Source organism: Micropterus salmoides, unplaced genomic scaffold, assembly GCF_014851395.1.
Source record: "Micropterus salmoides isolate LMB-PRFRI ecotype aquatic unplaced genomic scaffold, ASM1485139v1 Ms_hic_scaffold_1, whole genome shotgun sequence".
Lineage (NCBI taxonomy): Eukaryota > Metazoa > Chordata > Actinopteri > Centrarchiformes > Centrarchidae > Micropterus > Micropterus salmoides.
In genome coordinates, this window is record NW_024040040.1 from 54,465,094 (window position 1) to 54,484,825 (window position 19,732).

Sequence of the window (19,732 nt, forward strand, 5' to 3'; positions counted from 1 at the left end):
CACCAGCTCCGTTGGTGGTCCAGCTGACTCCTGTTCCTTGTGCTCCATCGGTGGTCCGACCGGCACCAGCTCCGCCGGTGGTCCGATCGACTCCTGTTCCCTTATCGGTGGTCCAACAAGCACCAGCTCCGTTGGTGGTCCAGCCGACTCCTGTTCCTCGTGCCCGGTTGGTGGTCCGAGTGGCACCAGCTCCGCTGGTGGTCCGATCGACTCCTGTTCCCTCGTCGGTGGTCCAACAAGCACCAGCTCCGCCGGTGGTCCGATCGACGCCTGCTTCCTGTTCTTCGTCGGGGGTCCGACCGGTAACCACTCCGCCGGAGGTCCAGCTGACTCCTGCTCCTCATTCCCTGTTGGTGGCCCGATCGGAACCAGTCCCGCTGATGGTCATCAGCCCAGTCGTCTCGGCGGTGGTCCTCAGCCCAGCAGCTCGGCCCATGGTCCTCAGCCCTGCTCCGCCACTGGAGACCCCAGGCTCCCTACGCCGGTCCCCTGCCCAACCTTTGGAGAGGCCTCACCTTCTTCGGCCTTGGATGGGTCCCCGCCGTCATCTGCAACCCCTGCTGAGACCTTCGGAGATATCTCGCCTTCGCCGCCGGCTTCCAGGGGGATTTGGCCTTCGCCGCCAGTCCCCTGCCCGGCCTTCAGCGAGATCTCTCCTTCGCCGCCGGCCTCCAGGGAGGATTCGCCTCTGGGTCTGCCCCCTGAACTTTTGTTCACCTCTGGCCGCCTCGCTCAGCCTCTTGAACTGCCTTGCCCTACCTGTATTTGGCCCATTGAGACTTTTTGTTTTGGCCCTCCTCCTGTCCTCCCTCCACCCACCCTGGCTGACTTGCCCTCCTCTGGTCCTCCCTCCGCCCACATAGTTTATTAAGCCTAGTGCACGTTGCAGCTCAGTCTTTTCTTTGGGAGGTGGCATTTCTGTTAAAGCCCTTACCTCTTCAGGGTCTGGCTGTATCCCTGCAACAGATAGTCTGTCTCCCAGGTAAGTAATGTCACTCACCCCAAACTGACACTTTTTTTCGTTCAGTCTCAGCCCAGATTTTCATGCTTGTGCCATTACTTTTCTCAGTCTCTCATGTTCGGCCTTTGTATCCAGGAAAACTCGCACCCCTTCCATGCCATCGAACATTTATTGGACTGTCCTGTGGAAAACCTCTGGGACTGAGGCAATTCCAAAGGACATGCGTAGGAAGCAATGCCTTCCAAAGGGAGTGTTGAATGTGCACAGTTTTGCGCTTTCCTCATTCAGCTTAATTTGGTAGAACCCTGATGATGCGCCTAGCTTGGAAAAAAGAAATGTGCCCAAGCAATTGAGCTTGTGATGTCTGATTTAGTTGGCAGCCTATAGTGCTCTCTTTTGATCCGTTTATTCAGATCTCTTGCATCAATGCAAAGTCTCATATCTCTGTTCTTTTTTTCCACAATGAGGGAATTAACCCAGTCTGTAGGTTCCTCCACTTTTCCTCACTATCCCCTAGCCTAACAGGGTTTTCAGTTCTTTTCTCAGTTTTTCTTTCAGAGCCAATGGCACTTTCCTTGCTGCATGGATAACAGATTCTGCATTGTCTTTCAGACGTATTTTGTACTGGTTAGGTAGGCAGCCGACACCCTGGAATACATCCTTGTACTCTCTCACTATCTCAGTGGTGGAATCTGCACGTGTCCATCTGTTTGCTATCTGCTGTGCCCCTAGTGGTCACTATCAATAACATGGACTCTCTTAAGAAGCCTTAGTGTTTCGAGCCCCTCTCCTGAAAGAGTGGCTCTGAAAACAACTTTGTATGGGATCATACCAGGGAGTTGGACAGTGTGCCAAAATTGCAGGACTGACTCATGAGGCCCAAGTCTATCACATACAGTTCTATTGATTCAGCCTCTTATTGCATTTTGTTCCTGAAGACATACCGTTCATATGTTTCGTTTTTTCCTGGCGTGCAGTAATCCTCAGACTTGCTCAGTACCGCGGGCAGCTTGTCTCTTTCCTCTTCCGAAAAGACGAACGTGTTGTACACATTCAACGCGGCCCGACCAGCCCAGTTAGAAACAGAGCTATCTTCCGCCGATAGTTTCTTTCATCCAGGCCTATAGCTGACAAATACAGCTCAAAACTTTGCCTAAAGGCTTTCCAGTTAGCGTGGACGTTGCCCGTCAAATTTAACTCGTCAGGTGGGCGAATATTATTCATTACGCTCATGTTTTACTCCTGGTACCATTTTTTGACTTGACTGAACACACATACTGCCATTCACAAGAGTGTTTTATTGCTCAACCTCTTTTTACATGCAACGTAATGCAACACCAGCTAAACGGCGCCCTCTGTAGGTTGGCTGTTACAATAGTCAATATCATTACACTCAGCACAGAATGAAAAAATGGTGTCTGACCTCAGAGTCTCCAGTCTGCAGTGTGGACTCTCCAGAAAACCACACAGCAGCAGCACATCTGGATCCTGCAGCTTGTTGTTGTGACTGAGGTCCAGTACTTTCAGATGGGAGGGGTTGGACTTCAGAGCTGAGGCCAGAGAAGCACAGCTGATCTCTGACAAACCGCAGTGCCTCAATCTGAATAAAGAATAAATGATGAAACTTTAGAAGACAATGTTCCCGCTTGAAATCATTCAGTGTTTAATAATCTGTTCAGAGCTGAAGACGGTTTAGAATGTAGATGTTTAGAAAATGGAAATATTTATTATTGTCCGATAGTTGAAATAGAGATTATTTATTTATTCATTGTATTTATGTATTTTATTATCATCATTTCTTTAAAACATGATGTGGAACATAAGATGGTAATCATGAAGAGCGTTACGTCTGTTTTATGATTTCTAAGTTTGTGGATGAAACGTTAAGTCAGCTGTGAGATTGCCGGCTGATGAATGGCTCTGACGGATTCTTCTACTTGCAGACTGCATCAACATGGACTTGTCATGTGTTGGCTGAGTGAAGAGAATTAAGTTACATTTTTTACTCTGTTGGACACAAGTGTGTCGTGTCAAGCTGTTCTTACTCCGGACTTTTGTCATCCCTAACTACTACTGACTTGAGTGATCTGTTAGCTGCTGGCTCAGTAATGAAGTGTGTAATTATCTAGAGCAGTGGTCGGCAAAAGACGGCTGACCCCAGCAATAATATCTGGCCCGCTGCCACGTTACTTTGATAGCAGCAAAAGAAAAAAGCGGCTTCTGCTGAAGTGGATCTCTGTCACAACAGCAGCAGTTACTCACATATCACTTCCTCTAAAGGGATTTTGCCAACAAAATAAAAGCCAAGGACATTTTTTGCAGCAATGCTTAATGTCATGTTTCATTGAGAGCTTTTACATTGAAAAGTTCTGAAGGATATTCAAAAGTGTCTCTGGCTTGCTTGACACACCTCTCAAAAAGTCAGCAGAAAACTGAGATACCTTGAATGAGAAGTACAGGAGGTTCCTCTGCCTGGAGATGCTGGCGAGATGAAAATAGGCATCTATAGGTTGATGCATGCAGATCAAACGCCAGGACGCACACACTCCAGCACATGCTTAATTGTGAACCAGTCTCATAATGAATTTGTTTAACAAGAAGGAAAAAAATGTTCATAGTATGTGGGTATCGAACACACACCCTTCCCAACAGGAGTCCTGCACACCACTGACTGAGCTAACCAGGCGCACATAATTCTGAAGATTTTAAATGATCATTTCACTGTTTTCTGGCCTGCCATCTAAGAGCTTGATAGAAATTTGGTCCAAATTTGAAATTTGGTCCGATGCCAGACTTATTAGCCGACCCCTGACCTGGAGTGTTTGTTCTTTATTAATTCTAGCTGTGGGACAGGGCCAAGGTTTAGTTTCACTACCGATCCCTTTGTGTTGTCTTAGTATTCCCCTGTTAGCCTCTCTAGGGTTATGGCTGCTGCTCTCTTTGTGTTTTGGCTTTTAAAACCATTTGGAGCTGAAGAGAGATCTTTTGTTTCTCTTTATTTTGTGTAGCTTGGTAACTGTCTCTCTTAGTGGAGAGCTCTTTTTGTTCTATTGTTTTTATGGTTCAAGCAGAAGCCAGAAGGCCCTTTACTGTGGTTCTACATTTGTGTTAAACTCTGACTTTACAATTAAACACATTTTCACCTTTCCAAAAACATCCAGTTCATGTTGCTTTCTTTATCCATCAAGCCGGGACGTAAAAAAGAGGTTCAGAGTGAATTATCCAGTGGAGATGTTTCTTGTTTTATTAAGATTTTAAATGTGGAGCTCAACATTGCTCTGCCACAGTCAATGGACTAAACCACTGAAGAAGAAAACAGACTTTAGCATTAAGATCCTCAGTGTGGATCAGTATAATATCAGCCTTATGTCTGCACTTTAGTGTCACCACAATTTTCACATCATATTAATCTCAGCACAGAAGGAAAAAATGGTGTCTGACCCCAGAGTCTCCAGTCTGCAGTGTGGACTCTCCAGAAAATCTGACAGCAGCAGCACATCTGAATCCTGCAGGCTGTTCCTGCTCAGGTCCAGCTCTCTCAGATGTGAGGGGTTGGACTTCAGAGCTGAGGCCAGAGAAGCACAGCGGATCTGTGAAAACCTGCAGTCCCTCAGTCTGAATAAAGAGTGAATGATGTAACGTTAGAAGACAATGTTCCTGCTTGAAATCATTCAGTGTTTAATAATCTGTTCAGAGCTGAAGAAGGTTTAGAATGTAGATATTTAGAAAATGGAAATATCTGTTGTCTGATAGTTGAAATAAAATTTATATAAGATAATAATCAGGAAGAGCGTTACGTCTGTTTGTTTTAATATTTCTAAGTCTGTGGATGAAACGTTAAGTCAGCTGTGAGATTTCCGGCTGATGATTGGTTCTGACTGATCCTTCTTCTTGCAGACTGCATCAACACGGACTTGTCATGGGTTGGCTAAGTGAACTCTGAGGTGTGGACCCAAATGCAAACCAAAAGCGAGGATGCAGTTCAAAAGGATTTATTCACTCAAAGACCAAACTGAAACAAGCTTACGTGGAAGCACAAGGGTAAGTCCAAACGTGAGGTAAATCCATCAAACACAAGGCGATCCAAAAACACAGGGAATAATCCAAAACAGGGAAAACAGAGCACAAGGCAGAACACTCAACATTTGACGCAAGGACGTGACAAAGATTGAAGACACAAGCAAGTATATATATACACACACACACTAATGAGCAGGGTGGGACCAACACAGGTAAAGGGGATCAGGACTAATTAGGCACAGCAGACAGACACAGTTAACAGGGCAGAAAGAAACAGATCATGAAACCAGAACAGAATAAACCAAAATAACCAAGAACACAAGCAGACACAAATCCATGAACCAAAGTACAATAACAAAGGCAGAGGAAAACTAATCATAAGACAATACACTAACTAACAACAGGAACAAAGCTAGACAAGAACATCAGGCACAGAAAATTACCAAAATAAAACAGGAGGTAAAGTTCACAGGAACACACAAGGACAGATCTACCAAAGTAAAACACAAAATATGGAAAGACAGCAAAATCAGGGCACGGAGACTGGACCAAACAGGAGGCAAGACTACATTAAAACATGGAGATATAAGACTAAGACTAAGGACCATAATGATAAAACACAGGAGTACGCAGATCAGAAAAACACTAACATGACAAAAGCACAGGACTAAGGAAATAATGGCAAAAACCAGAAACCCACAGGGAAAAAATACAACTCATTACAGGGCTGTTCTTTAATAGCGTGTTAGCTTGCTGCTCGAGCCCCCGCTGGGTTTGAGTGCTCAGTTGGCCTCATGGTGTCTGTTAGTTCCTGGCGGTGGTGATTTTCCTTGAACCGTCGGCCTCGTTGCATTAAATTAAGTTACATTTTGTACTCTGTTGGACACAAGTGTGTCATGTTAAGCTGTTCTCACTCCGAGCTTTTGTCATCCTTAACTACTACTGACTTGAGAGATCTATTAGCTGCTGGCTCAGTATTGAGGTGTGTAATTAGTAAAAGTGCAAGAATGTTTTTTCGCAGCAATGCTTAATGTCACGTTTCATTGAGTGCTTTTACATTGAAAAGTTCTGAAGGACATTCAAAAGAGTCTCTGGCTTGCTTGACACACCTCTCAAAAAGCCGTCAGGAAACTGAGATATAATACCCTGAATGAGAAGTGCAGGAAGTTCCTCTGCCTGGAGATGCTGGTGACATGAAAATAGGCATCTATAGGTTGATGGATGTGGATCAAATGCCAGGACGCAAACACTCCAGCACATGCTTAATTGTGAGCATGTGAACCAGTGTCATAATCAATTTGTGGAAGGAAAAAAACATTCACACTATGTGGGGATCGAACACACACTCTTCCCAACAGGAGTCCTGCACACCACTGACTGAGATAACCAGGCGCACGTAACTCTGAGGATTTTAAATGATCATTTCACTGTTTTCTGGCCCGCCATCTAACAGCTTCAAAGATCTGGAGTGTTTGTTCTTTATTAATTCCCCTGTTAGCCTCTCTTGGTTTATGGCTGCTGCTCTCTTTGTATTTTGGCTTTTAAAATCATTTGGAGCTGAAGAGAGAACTTCTTTTATTTCACTTTATTTTGTGGAGCTTGGTAACTGTCTCTCTTAGTGGAGAGCTCTTTTTGTTCTATTGTTTTTATGGTTCAAGCAGAACCCAGAAGACCCTTTACTGTGGTTCTACATTTGTGTTAAACTTTCACTTTCTGAAAAATAGTGAATGTGTTGCGTGGATAATTCGAATCGCTGTGGAGAGTCGGGTCAGGACTCTGAGTTTGCCTTTTCAGAAACCGGCTCCAATACCCAGGCCTATAAACAGCCCCCAGTGCTCTGATTACCACTGGCACCACTGTTGCTCTTACTTTCCACATCTTTTCTAGCTCCTCAGCCCTTGGTATTTCTCAAGCTTCTTGATATCAGTCACTTCTTCTATTTGTCTGTGGTACATGCCATGCAGTGGCTTGTCTCTCCATGAAGGTTCTTCGTCTTCCTTGTCCTCACCCTTGGGTTTCTACTGCTTGAGGTATTCACTTAGCCCTTCATCTTTGGGGACTATCTTCCTGATGTACGCTTGGATCTTTGTCATTTGATCCTGGACAGTGGTCTTGACACTCACTAGCCCTCGGCCTCCCTTGCTACGCGTGGTGCACAGTCTCACAGATTTGGGGTGAAACCCTCTATGCATTGTGAGGAGCTTTCTTGTGTTGAGGTCAGTGGCCTCTGTCTCCTCCTTAGGCCAGTTTATTATACCAGCGGTGTATCTGATAACTGGCAGGGCGTATGTGTTGATGGCTCGGATCTTGTTCTTTCCATTCAGCTGACTTTTCAGGACCTGCCTTGCTCTCTGTAGGTATTTGGCTGTGGCGGACTTTCTTGCTGCCTCTTCATGGTTTCCGTTAGCCTGTGGCACCCCAAGATATTTGTAGCTGTCCTGAACATCTGCAATGTGGCCTTCTGGTAGTTCAATCCCTTCGGTTCTGATCATTCCCTCTTTTTGATACCATGCGGCCACACTTGTCCAGTCCAAACAACATTCCAATGTAGTTGCTGTAGTTCCTGGTAGTGTGGATCAGTGAGTTGATGTCTCGCTCATTTCTGGCATACAGCTTGATGTCATCCATATAGAGGAGGTGACTGATGGTTGTTCTACTTCGGAACCGGTATCCGTTGCTGGTCTTTGTGATGATCTGGCTGAGGGGGTTCAGGCCTATGCAGAACAGCAGCGGGGATAGTGCATCGCCTTGGTATAGGCCGCACTTGATGGTGACTTGTGCAAGTGGCTTTGAGTTGGCTTCCAGACTTGTTTTCCACAGCCCCATTGAGTTCTTGATGAAGGCTATTAGTGTCCTGTTGATCTTGTACATTTCCAAGCATTGCAGCATCCATGTATGTGGCATTGAGTTGTAGGCTTTCTTGTAGTCAATCCAGGCAATGCACAGATTGGTCTGCCTGGTCTTGCAGTCTCAAGTGACTGCTCTATCAACCAGTAGCTGGTGCTTGGCTTACTGCCCAATTCCTTCTGGGCCCTGTCCATGTATTGAGCCATATGCCTACTCATCTTAGCCGCTATGATGCCTGACAGGAGCTTCCATGTTGTGCAGAGGCAGGTTATTGGCTGGTAGTTGGATGGGATTGTTCCCTTCTGGGGGTCCTTCATGATCAGGACTGTCCGTCCTTGGGTGGGTCCCATCCATCAGCAGTTGGTTAATTTGTGCTGCCAGGCGTTCATGGAGTGCAGTTAGTTTCTTCAGCCAGTAGGTGTAGATCATGTCAGGGCCTGGTGCTTTCCAGCTCTTCATACCTGCCACACTTTCTTGGATGTCTGCTGTTGGAATGGTTACTGGACCTTGTTCTGGGAGACTGCTGTGATCTGTTCTTAAATCCACTAGCCACTGAGCATTGGTGTTGGGGGATGCGACTTTCTCCCATATGTTCTTCCAGTACTGTTCAGTCTCAGCCCTGGGTGGATCTGATCTAGTGTTATTACACTGCCACTGAGAGTACACTTTGGATGGTATGGTGGAGAACATCCGGTTTATTTTTCTGGCTTCTGCTTCACCCTTGTATCTCTTTTAGACAGGTAGCCAGAGCAGTAAGTTTTTGTTTGGCAGTCTCCAGAGCCTCAGGTATTGACAATATTTTGTTATTTTCCAGTACAGTGAGCAGCTGTTTGGACACAATTCTTTCTAGAATCTTTGCAATAAAAGGCAGTTTTGAAATTGGTCTAAAATTATGTGGGAGGGAGGGATCTAAACCAGGTTTCTTTAAAAGTGGGTTCACGTAAGCCGTTTTAAAATAATCAGGGACACAACCAGTAGATAGGGAGCTGTTGAAAACAGAGATCAAATGGGGCCCAACAGAATCTATTATTTTCAGTAAAAACTTTGTAGGTATTACATCAAGTGGGCTGGAGGACACTCTCATTTGAGATACTGTTTTTAAAAGCTCAGACAAGTCGATGGGATAAAACTGGTTAAAACTCTCTTGTTGCTGGTGAGGAACCTCTGAGTAAGAGGCCGCGGGGGTAATAGAGGCTCTGATTGACACCACCTTATTGGTAAAATAAGATAAAAACAATTCACAGTCATCATTACTTCCAGCTGAGGCACAAGGAGGAGTTGGGTTTGCCAGCTGATCCACAGTCTTAAACAGAAACCTGGGATTGTGTTTATGTGTAGTAATGAGTTCAGAAAAATAGTGTGTTCTCGCATCCTTAACCATGTTATTGTAGTTAATTAATAAATCCTTCAGACTGAGGTAATGGACTTGGAGACTGGATTTTTTCCATCTGCGCTCTGCTTTCCTGCATTCCCTTTTTAGGCTGCGAATGCTGTCATTTATCCAGGGTTGCTTACTAGCTTTAGACGTAGGCCTAACCTTTAGAGGAGCAGTAATATTTAGTGACGACAAGCAGATATGATTGAATTGATCGACCAGATTGTTGGTGTTGGAATCAGACTTTGGCTCTGAAAGAATGCGCAAAACTTTGAAACACTTTGTTCATTAAAGATGCGAGAACACACGGAGCTTGGTGAGGCGGCATGAGTAACAGGCAAATCGCAGCTAAAAACAATACATCTGTGGTCAGATATGTTCATGTCCACTAATTCCACAGAGGAAATGCTGACGCCCAGGGTAAAAACCAAGTCCAGTGTTTGACCACGGTTATGTGTTTGCCCTTTGACATGTTGTTTGAAGTTAAAAGAAGTGGCCATATTTAAAAAGTCAGTTGCATTAACATTGGTGGGGTCATCAACATGAAAATTAAAATCGCCACAAAGAACAATTCTGTCATAATTTAAAACCAGAGTAGATAAAAATTCAGGAAGTTCTGATAAAAATCCTCCAGGCAGTTTTGGGGGGCGATAAATTATAACAAATATGATGCAGCCCGAGTGAGAACTTCAAAGGAGTTAAATTCATCACAGCGTACTAAAACAATCATATTGAGGCGGACACAGTTCAGCTAGCTGGCTATAGTCACTCATTTGCAACCAGGATTCAGTTAAAAACATAAAATCTAGATTTGCAGACAAGATAAAATCATTTAAGATAAAAGTCTTACTTGAAAGTGATCTCACATTGAAGAGAGCCATTTTAAATGAGTTTGTTCTGGGTGCTGGAGTTGGTGCAGTTGTCCTAATCCTTAAGAGATTACAAATATTTCTGTGTGGGATGTGCACATTTCGGTTTACTGGTCTATGCGTGATGATGACAGAAATAGAAGTCTTTGGAACAGCACTGGTAGGCCTATTAACAGTTGCAGGAGTAGGCCTACTAGGCTAATGAAATAGCCTAATAGCAGCATCTGAAATATGAGCCAGTGAAGGGACCAGTCTAATAACAATAGGCTATGTCAACAGTGTGAAAGTGCTGTATAGCAGCATGAACATTTATAGTGAGCCTTAAGTCCAAGCTGCACCAGCATCTATCCCGGCTGTCTTCTCTCTCCTCTGGAAAGATCACCCGCCTTGGTGCCTGGCCCTTTTTGACTAAATAGCCCACATAAATATACCTATTGAGCAGTAGAAGGCTACTACATCAACATAGGAAATGCTTGGTTCAAAGTAAAATTCAACAAGCTGATACTGGAGTGTTGCGCTGAGAGCAGGTGAGCATAGCCTACACAGCTATGGCTCGGAAGTAACGGAAGAAGAAAAGTATTGCGAGGGAACGCAAAACATATTGCGAGGGGATGCAAAGTATTGCAAGCGGACGCAAAGTAGTCTCAAAAAAAAATTCCTCACTGAGCCCACCCTACTGGTCAGATTTGGCAGGGGTACAGAGAAAACTACAGTGTCAGACATTGTTTTTGCGTATGTACACACCGATTCAACATTAATCTTATTGACCTCCGATTGGCATAACCGGGAGTCATTACCACCGACGTGAATAACAATCTTAGTGTATTTACATTTATCCTTAGCCAGAAGACTCGATGTCGCCCGCTCTGGCCCCAGGGATGCCCTTAACTATGGCCGCTGGCTTCGCTAACTTCACATTTCTCAAAATGGAGCTGCCAATGATCAGAGTTGGTTTCTCAGCGGGTGTGTCGCTGAGTGGGGAAAATCTGTTAGAAATGTGAACAGGTTGGTCGTGACCCGTGGGCTTTGAATGCTTACTACTATTCCTGCCTCGGACAGTCATCCAGCCACCCTTTACTGGCTGCTCAGGAGATGCCAGGGGACGGCTACCAGAAGCTAACTCAGGTCGGTCCGCACTGACTACCCGGGACTGGCTAGCTACAGTAGCTAACTACTGATCTACCAAGGTGCAGAGCCGGACTTCTAAATCACTAAGCTTCGCCTCCATGTCTACAAATAAACTACACTTGATACACGTACTATTACCCAGGGTGCCCCCATGATTCTCACAGTTAAATTTAAGACTTTTAAGACCTTTTTAATACCACCTAAGATGAAATTTAATACCAACTTCACGGCTGTATAATGGAAAATCTGCATGAATTTTAAGCCTGAGAAAATTGTTAAAATTATTAAGTTACGTGAATATATAATACACTATAGCTTTTTGGGGTGCGTTTGTACTTTGATAAGATAAAATGAATCAAGGACGTCACTTTCTGTTGAAAAGTGGTGGGAACATAAGGGTTCAGATTAGAGGTTAGACATTTTAACACTATCTGATGAAATATTCAATGCTGAAATATAAAAATGGATGGTCTGGGGGTCCTCGCCAAGAAAATTTTGAGCACTTAACACTTAATTTCCTGCATTCTGCAGACATTTTCTGCACCAATTTATGGGAGAAATGTCTTTATTTATATAAAGTAATTCAGGTGACAAAAAATCAGAGAATATAATAGAAAGAATATACAGCAGTTTTTTAGCTTAAGAAACTTTTTTAGACAATGCACGTTTGTTTCTTCTATCTTCAAATATCATTGCATGTTTTCTTATTGTGAAATCAAAAATACCAAAAAATTGTGTGGTATAAGTTGTCATCATTTCTAAGTTTCATAGCTATATTCTGAATCATTAGTCTTTGCAAATATAATGAAATTCCACATTTTGCATAATTACAAGTGTTTGTATTGTGTCTTATACTCTCCCTTATATTCTTATATTCTTATATTGTCTATTACTTATATTCTTACCTAATTATCTACTCTGCAAGTACTGCTAAGGTTAATCAAATGTTTGTATTCTTATATTTGGTTAGCATAAAATGCTAAAAGGGAGTAATATAATGGGAATTCCAAACGTATTGCATGTAACCCTGGACTCTGCACTGAATCTGTGTAAATGTAACAGTCAAAATATCTCTGTTCTCTGTGGTATCCAGACTTCAGGGACAATGTGTCTATGTGGGATGATAAGATTGACCCAAAGCTGGATAAATAACAGGTTCACGGAGCTCTCCTCACTCATTCGAGCATACATGTACACGGCGTATGTGTTTTGCTGTGAGTCCTTCTGCAGAAGACTTGAATAAAATTCACAGAAAGAGAAGTGTTTTCCTGAGCTGTTTATTTAAACATGCAATTCCCACCACACTTTTGATGTTGTCGGCTCGTCACACGCGTGAGAGGACTCGGACACTCGGATCTGCAGGTGAAAAACCGTACGGCCAGAATTTGACACTCTGGGACTTCAAACGTCCCCTCCAAAATACTGGTGAGACGTTGAGGGCCTGACGCCTGAGTGTCTGAGGCTCCCTCACCGCTGTGATCCACAAAGAACCTGGTGGCTGGCAACACTCTCTTTTTGGTGAGTAGACTGTTCAAGTGGAACGATTCTCGCTACCTCTCAGGGTGAGCGTGACAGACGTGTCAGCAAGGCAGGCCTGGGGCCGCTGTGTGAATCGGCAAAGCTTTGTGTTAAAGGTACCATAGTCAAGAAATCACTGGGGGGCAGTGGATTTCTTATAGATCTGGGACCTACTGTTGCATCAGTTCTTTTGGGTCTGGGACCCACAGTAAAGTAGGGGTTTGTGAGTCATAAGACTCGCAATAAAATTGAAGAATTTAGTTTTGGGAAAAGGGAAAAAAAATAATAATAATAATTATACTATTTTACTTAAGGTTGCTATTCTAGGGGAATATGTGGCAGGGAAAGATATCACATTTCTAGTTGACTCAGGAGCCACAGAATCACTCATTAGAAGTCAAGAATTTCAAACTACTCCAAAAATGATGTCTCAGGACAGTGGGGGTTTCAGGGAAACCTCTGGTAGAGAGATGCACAGCACCTTTAACATGTAGTGAGGAGTTTGAAAAGCATTTCAAACATTCTTTTTTGCTGTCAGACCACTGCCCTGTGAATCTCCTTGCTCAAGATTTGATGTGTTTGTTGGGCATAATTCTGATTTCCATTCCCAAGGGGGTTGTGGTGGCCAGAATTTCTGACATGGCATCACAGTTTGTTAAACAGAGTCAAAGGGAGTTACAATATGTCTATCAGTGGAAAATGCCAGAGGCAGCAGTGAATTCAGTTAATCATTCTTTAATCGCAGAGGTCAAGACACTTTTCCATAACACAGACACAGTCAGACAGACTTCATGTCCCCGCAGGAACTAGGCTGCAGGACACATGTACATCTTAGTGCTGATACGAGCTTTGAGAAAGAATGGTTCAGAAAACATAGAGATAAGAACTCACTGGGACTGAACTGGTTGTATTGGAGCAATAACAGATGTGCTGTTTCTGTTGTTGTGAATGACCCACACTGCAAAACTCTGTTTCAGAATCCTAACTCACTTCTTCATGTCACTGTGGTCAAAGCTAAACATGACAGGTGGGAGGATTTAGGACCCTGGGTGAGAACGTGCTGTGAAGCCGGTGGGTGGGGAAAGACATCAGATCAATATGTTGACTTTCAAAGTCTACAGGTACATTGTAAAATATTTTCTTTGTTGTGAATGAGGTAAGAACTGTTCCAGAAACAGATTTTCTGATGTCAAATTTGATAACCATGAGATAAAGCCCTCTAAGAGATAAAAAAAAAAAAAAGTCATGACAAACAAATCTTTGTGAAAGACGTCTCTAGATTTAACTCCTTCCTGATGATGAGCTAGCAGATCCAACCTGCAGTCTGTTTCTGAATGATATTGTTTTGGGTCATGTGAACACTGCAAAAGGGAAAAAGAAGAGCCCTCTCACCCCAAAGCAAATTGAAGCATTTTAGACCATTCTAAAATGAGAGGCAAAGAAACAGGTGAATTAACTTTTTATGGATGACAGTGCTCACATTAAGGCACCATGGGCAGAAACCGCACATGGGGAAGGCCTGAGATTGTTTGTTGATTTAAAGCTGGCTCTTCAGTCTCCACCGACCCTGGGTCTTCCCGACTGTAACAAACCTTTCACACAGACTGTTGACGAAAAGGGGGGGTACATGACCTCAGTACTACTACAAGACCATGGGGGACGACTGAGACCTGTAGCTTATTTTTCATCCAAACTGGACTCTGTTGCAGCAGGGCTGCCTAACTGCCTGAGAGCTGTGACGGCTGCTGGAAAAGCAGCCATGGCATCACGTGACACTGCTAGTTCCACATGCTGTGTCGATGATTTTGCTTGAACAAAAAAACATCTCATCTCTCCACAGCCAGGTGGAGGAGATACAAGACCGTGTTGCTTGATATATCTAACATTACTGCACTGTACTGAATCCTGCTACTCTCCTCCCAACTCCAGGTGAAGGACAGCCGCATGATTGTGTTGCAGTCATAACAGAAATCTGCTCTCCAAGGGCAGACTTGCAGGAGACTCCTAACAAACCCAGACATGGAATTGTTTGTGGACGGCTCAGCATCACGTGATCCAGCAACTGGTAAACATAGAGCCGGTTTTGCAGTAACAACTTTGCATGACACAATTTTAGCAAAACCGCTCCCTTCAAACTATTCTGCACAAGCAGCAGAGTTAGTTGCACTCACAGAAGCATGTAAATATGCAAAGGACAAAACTGTAAATATTTTTACAGACAGCCGTTATTCTTGGGGTGTTATTCATGATTTTGGGAGATTGTGGGCAAATAGGAAGTTTTTAACATCCACAGGCAAACCTATTGCTCATCACAAACTGGTTGCTGAACTACTTGGCGCTGTTCTGTTGCCCAAAATGATTGCTGTGTGTAAGTGTGACGCTCACACGAACAAACTTGATCCTATCTCACAGGGGAATGCCAGAGCTGACCTTGTAGCAAAGGCTACAGCAAAACACACACTAACTACCCAATGTACTGTTTTAACTGACCCGCCATTGACTCCTACAGCTGATTTGCAGGAATTACAGGCGAGAGCGAGTCCAGAGGAGAGAGTTGTTTGGAAGAAAGCAGGCTGCACATTTTCTGACAAAGTGTGATATGGGCCTGATGGGAAGCCATACCTGCCTAAGTATCTGTTTCCTTATTATGCTAAGTTGACACATGGTAAAAACCATGTATCAAAAGGGAGTATGTCACAGGAAATAAACAGATACTGGTTCACAAAGGGGTTCTACAACTTCTCCCAGAAATTTTGTCAAAGTTGCATGATTTGTGCAACTAACAACGTGGGGCGACCAATTCAAATCCCACAGGTGGCACACCCACCCCCCCAGACAAACAATTTGAACACCTGCAAATGGACTTCATTGAACTGAAACCGTCACAGGGGAAGAAATATTGTCTTATCACGGTAGATATGTTCTCTAAATGGGTAGAGGCATTTCCAACATCTAAACAGGATGCAGCAGCAGTTGCAAAAGCTTTGATAAGCAGGATCATTCCTTGCTGGGGAATCCCAACTAAGATCTCCAGTGATAATGGCACACCTTTCATCAGCGCAGCATTGAAGAGTATAGGGGAGGATATGGGGATTGATCTCAGGCAACATTGTGCTTAGCATCCAGCTTGCCGATCGTTTAAATGCACATGAGAAGCCGGATGAGGTGCAGAGGGGGTCTCAGTCCTTTTGAAGTCCTATTTGGCAGACCATTGAAAACTGGGATTGGGCCAGCTGGAAGACAACTCCCTGACACCAGCCAATGTGAGGATGAAATGCTGAAATATTGTGCTAATTTGTCCTCTGTGCTATCTGAAATTCACATGCAGGTCAAAAACGCCATCCCAAAGGTAGCAGAAAAGAAACTGCATGATCTGGAGCCAGGGGACTGGATCGTGGTAAAGGACTTCAGGAGAAAGAACTGGCGGGCTCGCAGGTGGACTGGGCCATTTCAGATACTGCTAACAACAGAAACAGCAGTATAAGTGGCTGAAAGAGCAACTTGGATTCACGCCACCCACTGCAAACGAGTGCCGAAGCAACCAGATGGCCTCAGACCAGGCGAAGATGGAGATCAGTGAGTGAGCTGAGCTTTCCCCTGCCTTGTGTTCCTAGGGAGGGAGGGGAGTGGAGGTCTCTGAGACCACCTAGAACCACTAATCTCCCAAACACTCACCGCGGGCACACTGATAAGATATGATACCAGAGATGCCAACAGATGGCTCTGGAGAGGTGACAGGCAGAGAGAAAACGGAGGCGTTGTTCTGCTCACTGTCATCATCATCCTGTCATCATTTCCAAACATGAAAGCAACAAACTTTGGCCTGACTGAGGGAAAGATCCAGGAGGAGTCACACCTCCTCCCTGACAGCCCGGCTGGGCTGAAAGACAATGCATGGTACGCAACCATGATGGCCACTTCAAGAAAAGTGACCAATCTGAGCTGTTATGTGTGTGCACAGCTCCCTCATGGAGTGGGGAACTCCATACCAGTGAAACCCAGACCATTAAGTGTTTCAGAGCCCTGTTAACCTTCACGCAGGGGTTTCCCAGAAAGGGCCGAGTAGTCAAGGATATGACCCAGGCACTCAAACTGTGTAATATCAGCATGGTCAATTTTGGGGGCTCCACCACCATTCTGGAACACGTCTCAAGCCCATCATGACAACGAATACAACAGCCCGAACCGGAGCAGTGTGTTTCACCAGACAATGTCTCACACCAAGAGATCAGTTCCTGGGAACATCATCATATAAGCAGACGGTTACAGCAACCTGCGGCACCAAATGGGATAATGGAGCCAAGAAGGAGTGCAGGTGGAAGCAGCCGTATCTAGCACCGTCTCCGCCAGCGGAGAAAGGTATTGGGGGTTTTCTCCCCTGGTGGGGGACTGTGAACAATGCACATAAGATAGATGGACTGGCTATTGAACTGGAGTACCTGACAGCCCTGGTGGAAGTAGGTTTTTCCACCCTCACGCCCTGTGCAGGGCCTCAGAAATGTGGCTCTGCAGAACAGAATGGCTCTGGACCTGATGCTGGCAACTCAAGGTGGATTTTGCCACATTATTGGAACGGACTGTTGTACATACATCCCAGATGTCTCGGACAACATGACTCATGTTGTCTCCCACCTGAATGATCTACTACACGAGGAGAAGAGTCAGGACTCACAGAACTCTGGGGGATGGGACATGTGGTCGTGGCTGACAACAGGCGGATGGAAGAATGTGTTGTTTAAAATGTTTGTCATTCTTGGTGCTTTCCTCCTCCTGACATGCTGTGTGATCCCTTGTGGTAGATCTATGATTGCTGCAGCTATTAAATCATCTATGGGTCAGTATATGCAATTACATACTGCACACACAGATTCGATGGAGTGGATCCCACCTTTCAGTGGGGATGAAAATGAAGTTTAATCTGAATCATTTCTAAGTTTCATAGCTATATTCTGAATCATTAGTCTTTGCAAATATAATGAAATTCCACATTTTGCATAATTACAAGTGTTTGTATTGTGTCTTATACTCTCCCTTATATTCTTATATTCTTATATTGTCTATTACTTATATTCTTACCTAATTATCTACTCTGCAAGTACTGCTAAGGTTAATCAAATGTTTGTATTCTTATATTTGGTTAGCATAAAATGCTAAAAGGGAGTAATATAATGGGAATTCCAAACGTATTGCATGTAACCCTGGACTCAGGGAGACTCATCTGATATGGGGCACTGAATCTGTGTAAACGTAACAGTCAAAATATCTCTGTTCTCTGTGGTATCCAGATTTCAGGGACAATGTGTCTCTGTGGGATGATAAGATTGACCCTAAAGCTGGATAAATAACAGGCTCACGGAGCTCTCCTCACTCATTCGAGCATACATGTACACGGCGTATGTGTTTTGCTGTGAGTCCTTCTGCAGAAGACTTGAATCAAATTCAGAGAAAGACAAGTGTAAGAAACTCCTTGAAAAATGTTTGTTTAAAAAAAATGTCATTCTAATTTTATTTTGCATGCCCAAAGAGCAATACAAATACATAAGAAATCCTGACAGAGGCCGTCGTAATTCATGCATGGAAGGGTTAAGGGAGTCTTTGGTTGATGTGCTGGCACCTCAAATTATTCATGTGCAGGATTTGCTCTGGAGGAAAATGATCTGGGCCGGTATTTATCAAGCTTCTCAGAATTACTAAAGAATTACATAATTAATTATTAAAGGAACAATGCTAAGAACTAACTGAAGAGTAAAACAATTCTTGTCTCAAATCTGTGCTTAAAAGTTAGTTATTAAGCATCATAGTCCTAATTTGAGTGAAGTGTAGGACTAAATTCTGTGTCAGTCTTAGTGCTGATTCACAACACTGTGCTGTGCCCCAAACAGGATGATGATGTAGCCAAGGACCAATCACTGAATAGATTTCCTTATTTAAGAATATTCTCAGATAAATTCACATTGAATGGTGAAATTCCTAGGAGGAGTTTACGTTCAACACACATTTAACAATAAAGAATTTTCAAGAGAATACGTTATGATATACACATTAATAAATGAAAGATAAAATTTTATCTTTATATGAGCACCATCAATTGCACCTACTGCTCCTTTGAAGCAACGCATGACAATGTGTGAAGCTTTAAGTGTCATGATTGTTTCCATGACAGTTGGGTTTATTGATGGTTGTGATGGGCCAAAATCATCAGCATTGCTACATTTCTCCTGTGGCAAAAAAACAAAGTGTCATCGCAACCTTCAGTTTAGCTGAAAATGTATTAGGCTACTGCGTAAAGTCAGTGGTGAGATGACTTCTTTCACCAACTCACTGACAAAGACTGTCTTTCTGTCCGACCCCGTCTCCTTAACTAATAGTTCTAATAATTTAAAAACATTCTTCCTCTCCTGAAAGATTTGCGCATGTCCCATCACAAGCCCCTACTGGCAGCTCCTAACCACTTGAGTGAGCTCTCTAGCTGTCTTAAATAACTGGGAGTGTAAGAGTGATTCTTAGCTTTAAGACATTTAATAACTTGCTTTAATTCTTAAGTTTAAAAGTAGGAGTAAATTTCATGAAGCTTGATAAATACCGGCCATGATTTCAGTGAGGATAGTATGATTAAAAAAAAACCCGGTGTAAACGTCCCTGAACTGACCTCAGAGTTGCCAGTCTGCAGTGTGGACTTTCCAGTTCAGCAGACAGCAGCTTCTCTCCTGAATCCTGCAGGTTGTTTCCACTCAGGTCCAGCTCTCTCAGATGGGAGGGGTTGTACTTAAGTGCTGAGGCCAGAGAAGCACAGCTGATCTCTGACAAACTGCAGAGACTCAATCTGAATAAAAAAATAAATGATCCGACTTTAGAAGACAATGTTCCTGCTTGAAATCATTCAGTGTTTAATAATCTGTATGATAATAATCTGAAAATGGAAACTCCAAACACCTGAACCCAACAGGATGCAGGTTCAAATTGTAAAAAAAAAGAAAAAAAAAAATTAATATTAATGATAACGTGCTGTTACTT

General features: G+C 43.6%; 1 long non-coding RNA gene across 1 annotated transcript; it reads right to left on the reverse strand.

The window, feature by feature from the left end:
* Positions 1-2,390: 2,390 nt before the first annotated feature.
* LOC119897226 lies at positions 2,391-19,425 on the reverse strand. The gene is made up of 3 exons (XR_005443379.1): positions 19,368-19,425; positions 4,403-4,576; positions 2,391-2,561 (listed from the first exon to the last, which is right to left on the reverse strand). It is a non-coding gene; the product is annotated as an uncharacterized LOC119897226 (long non-coding RNA).
* Positions 19,426-19,732: the final 307 nt, after the last annotated feature.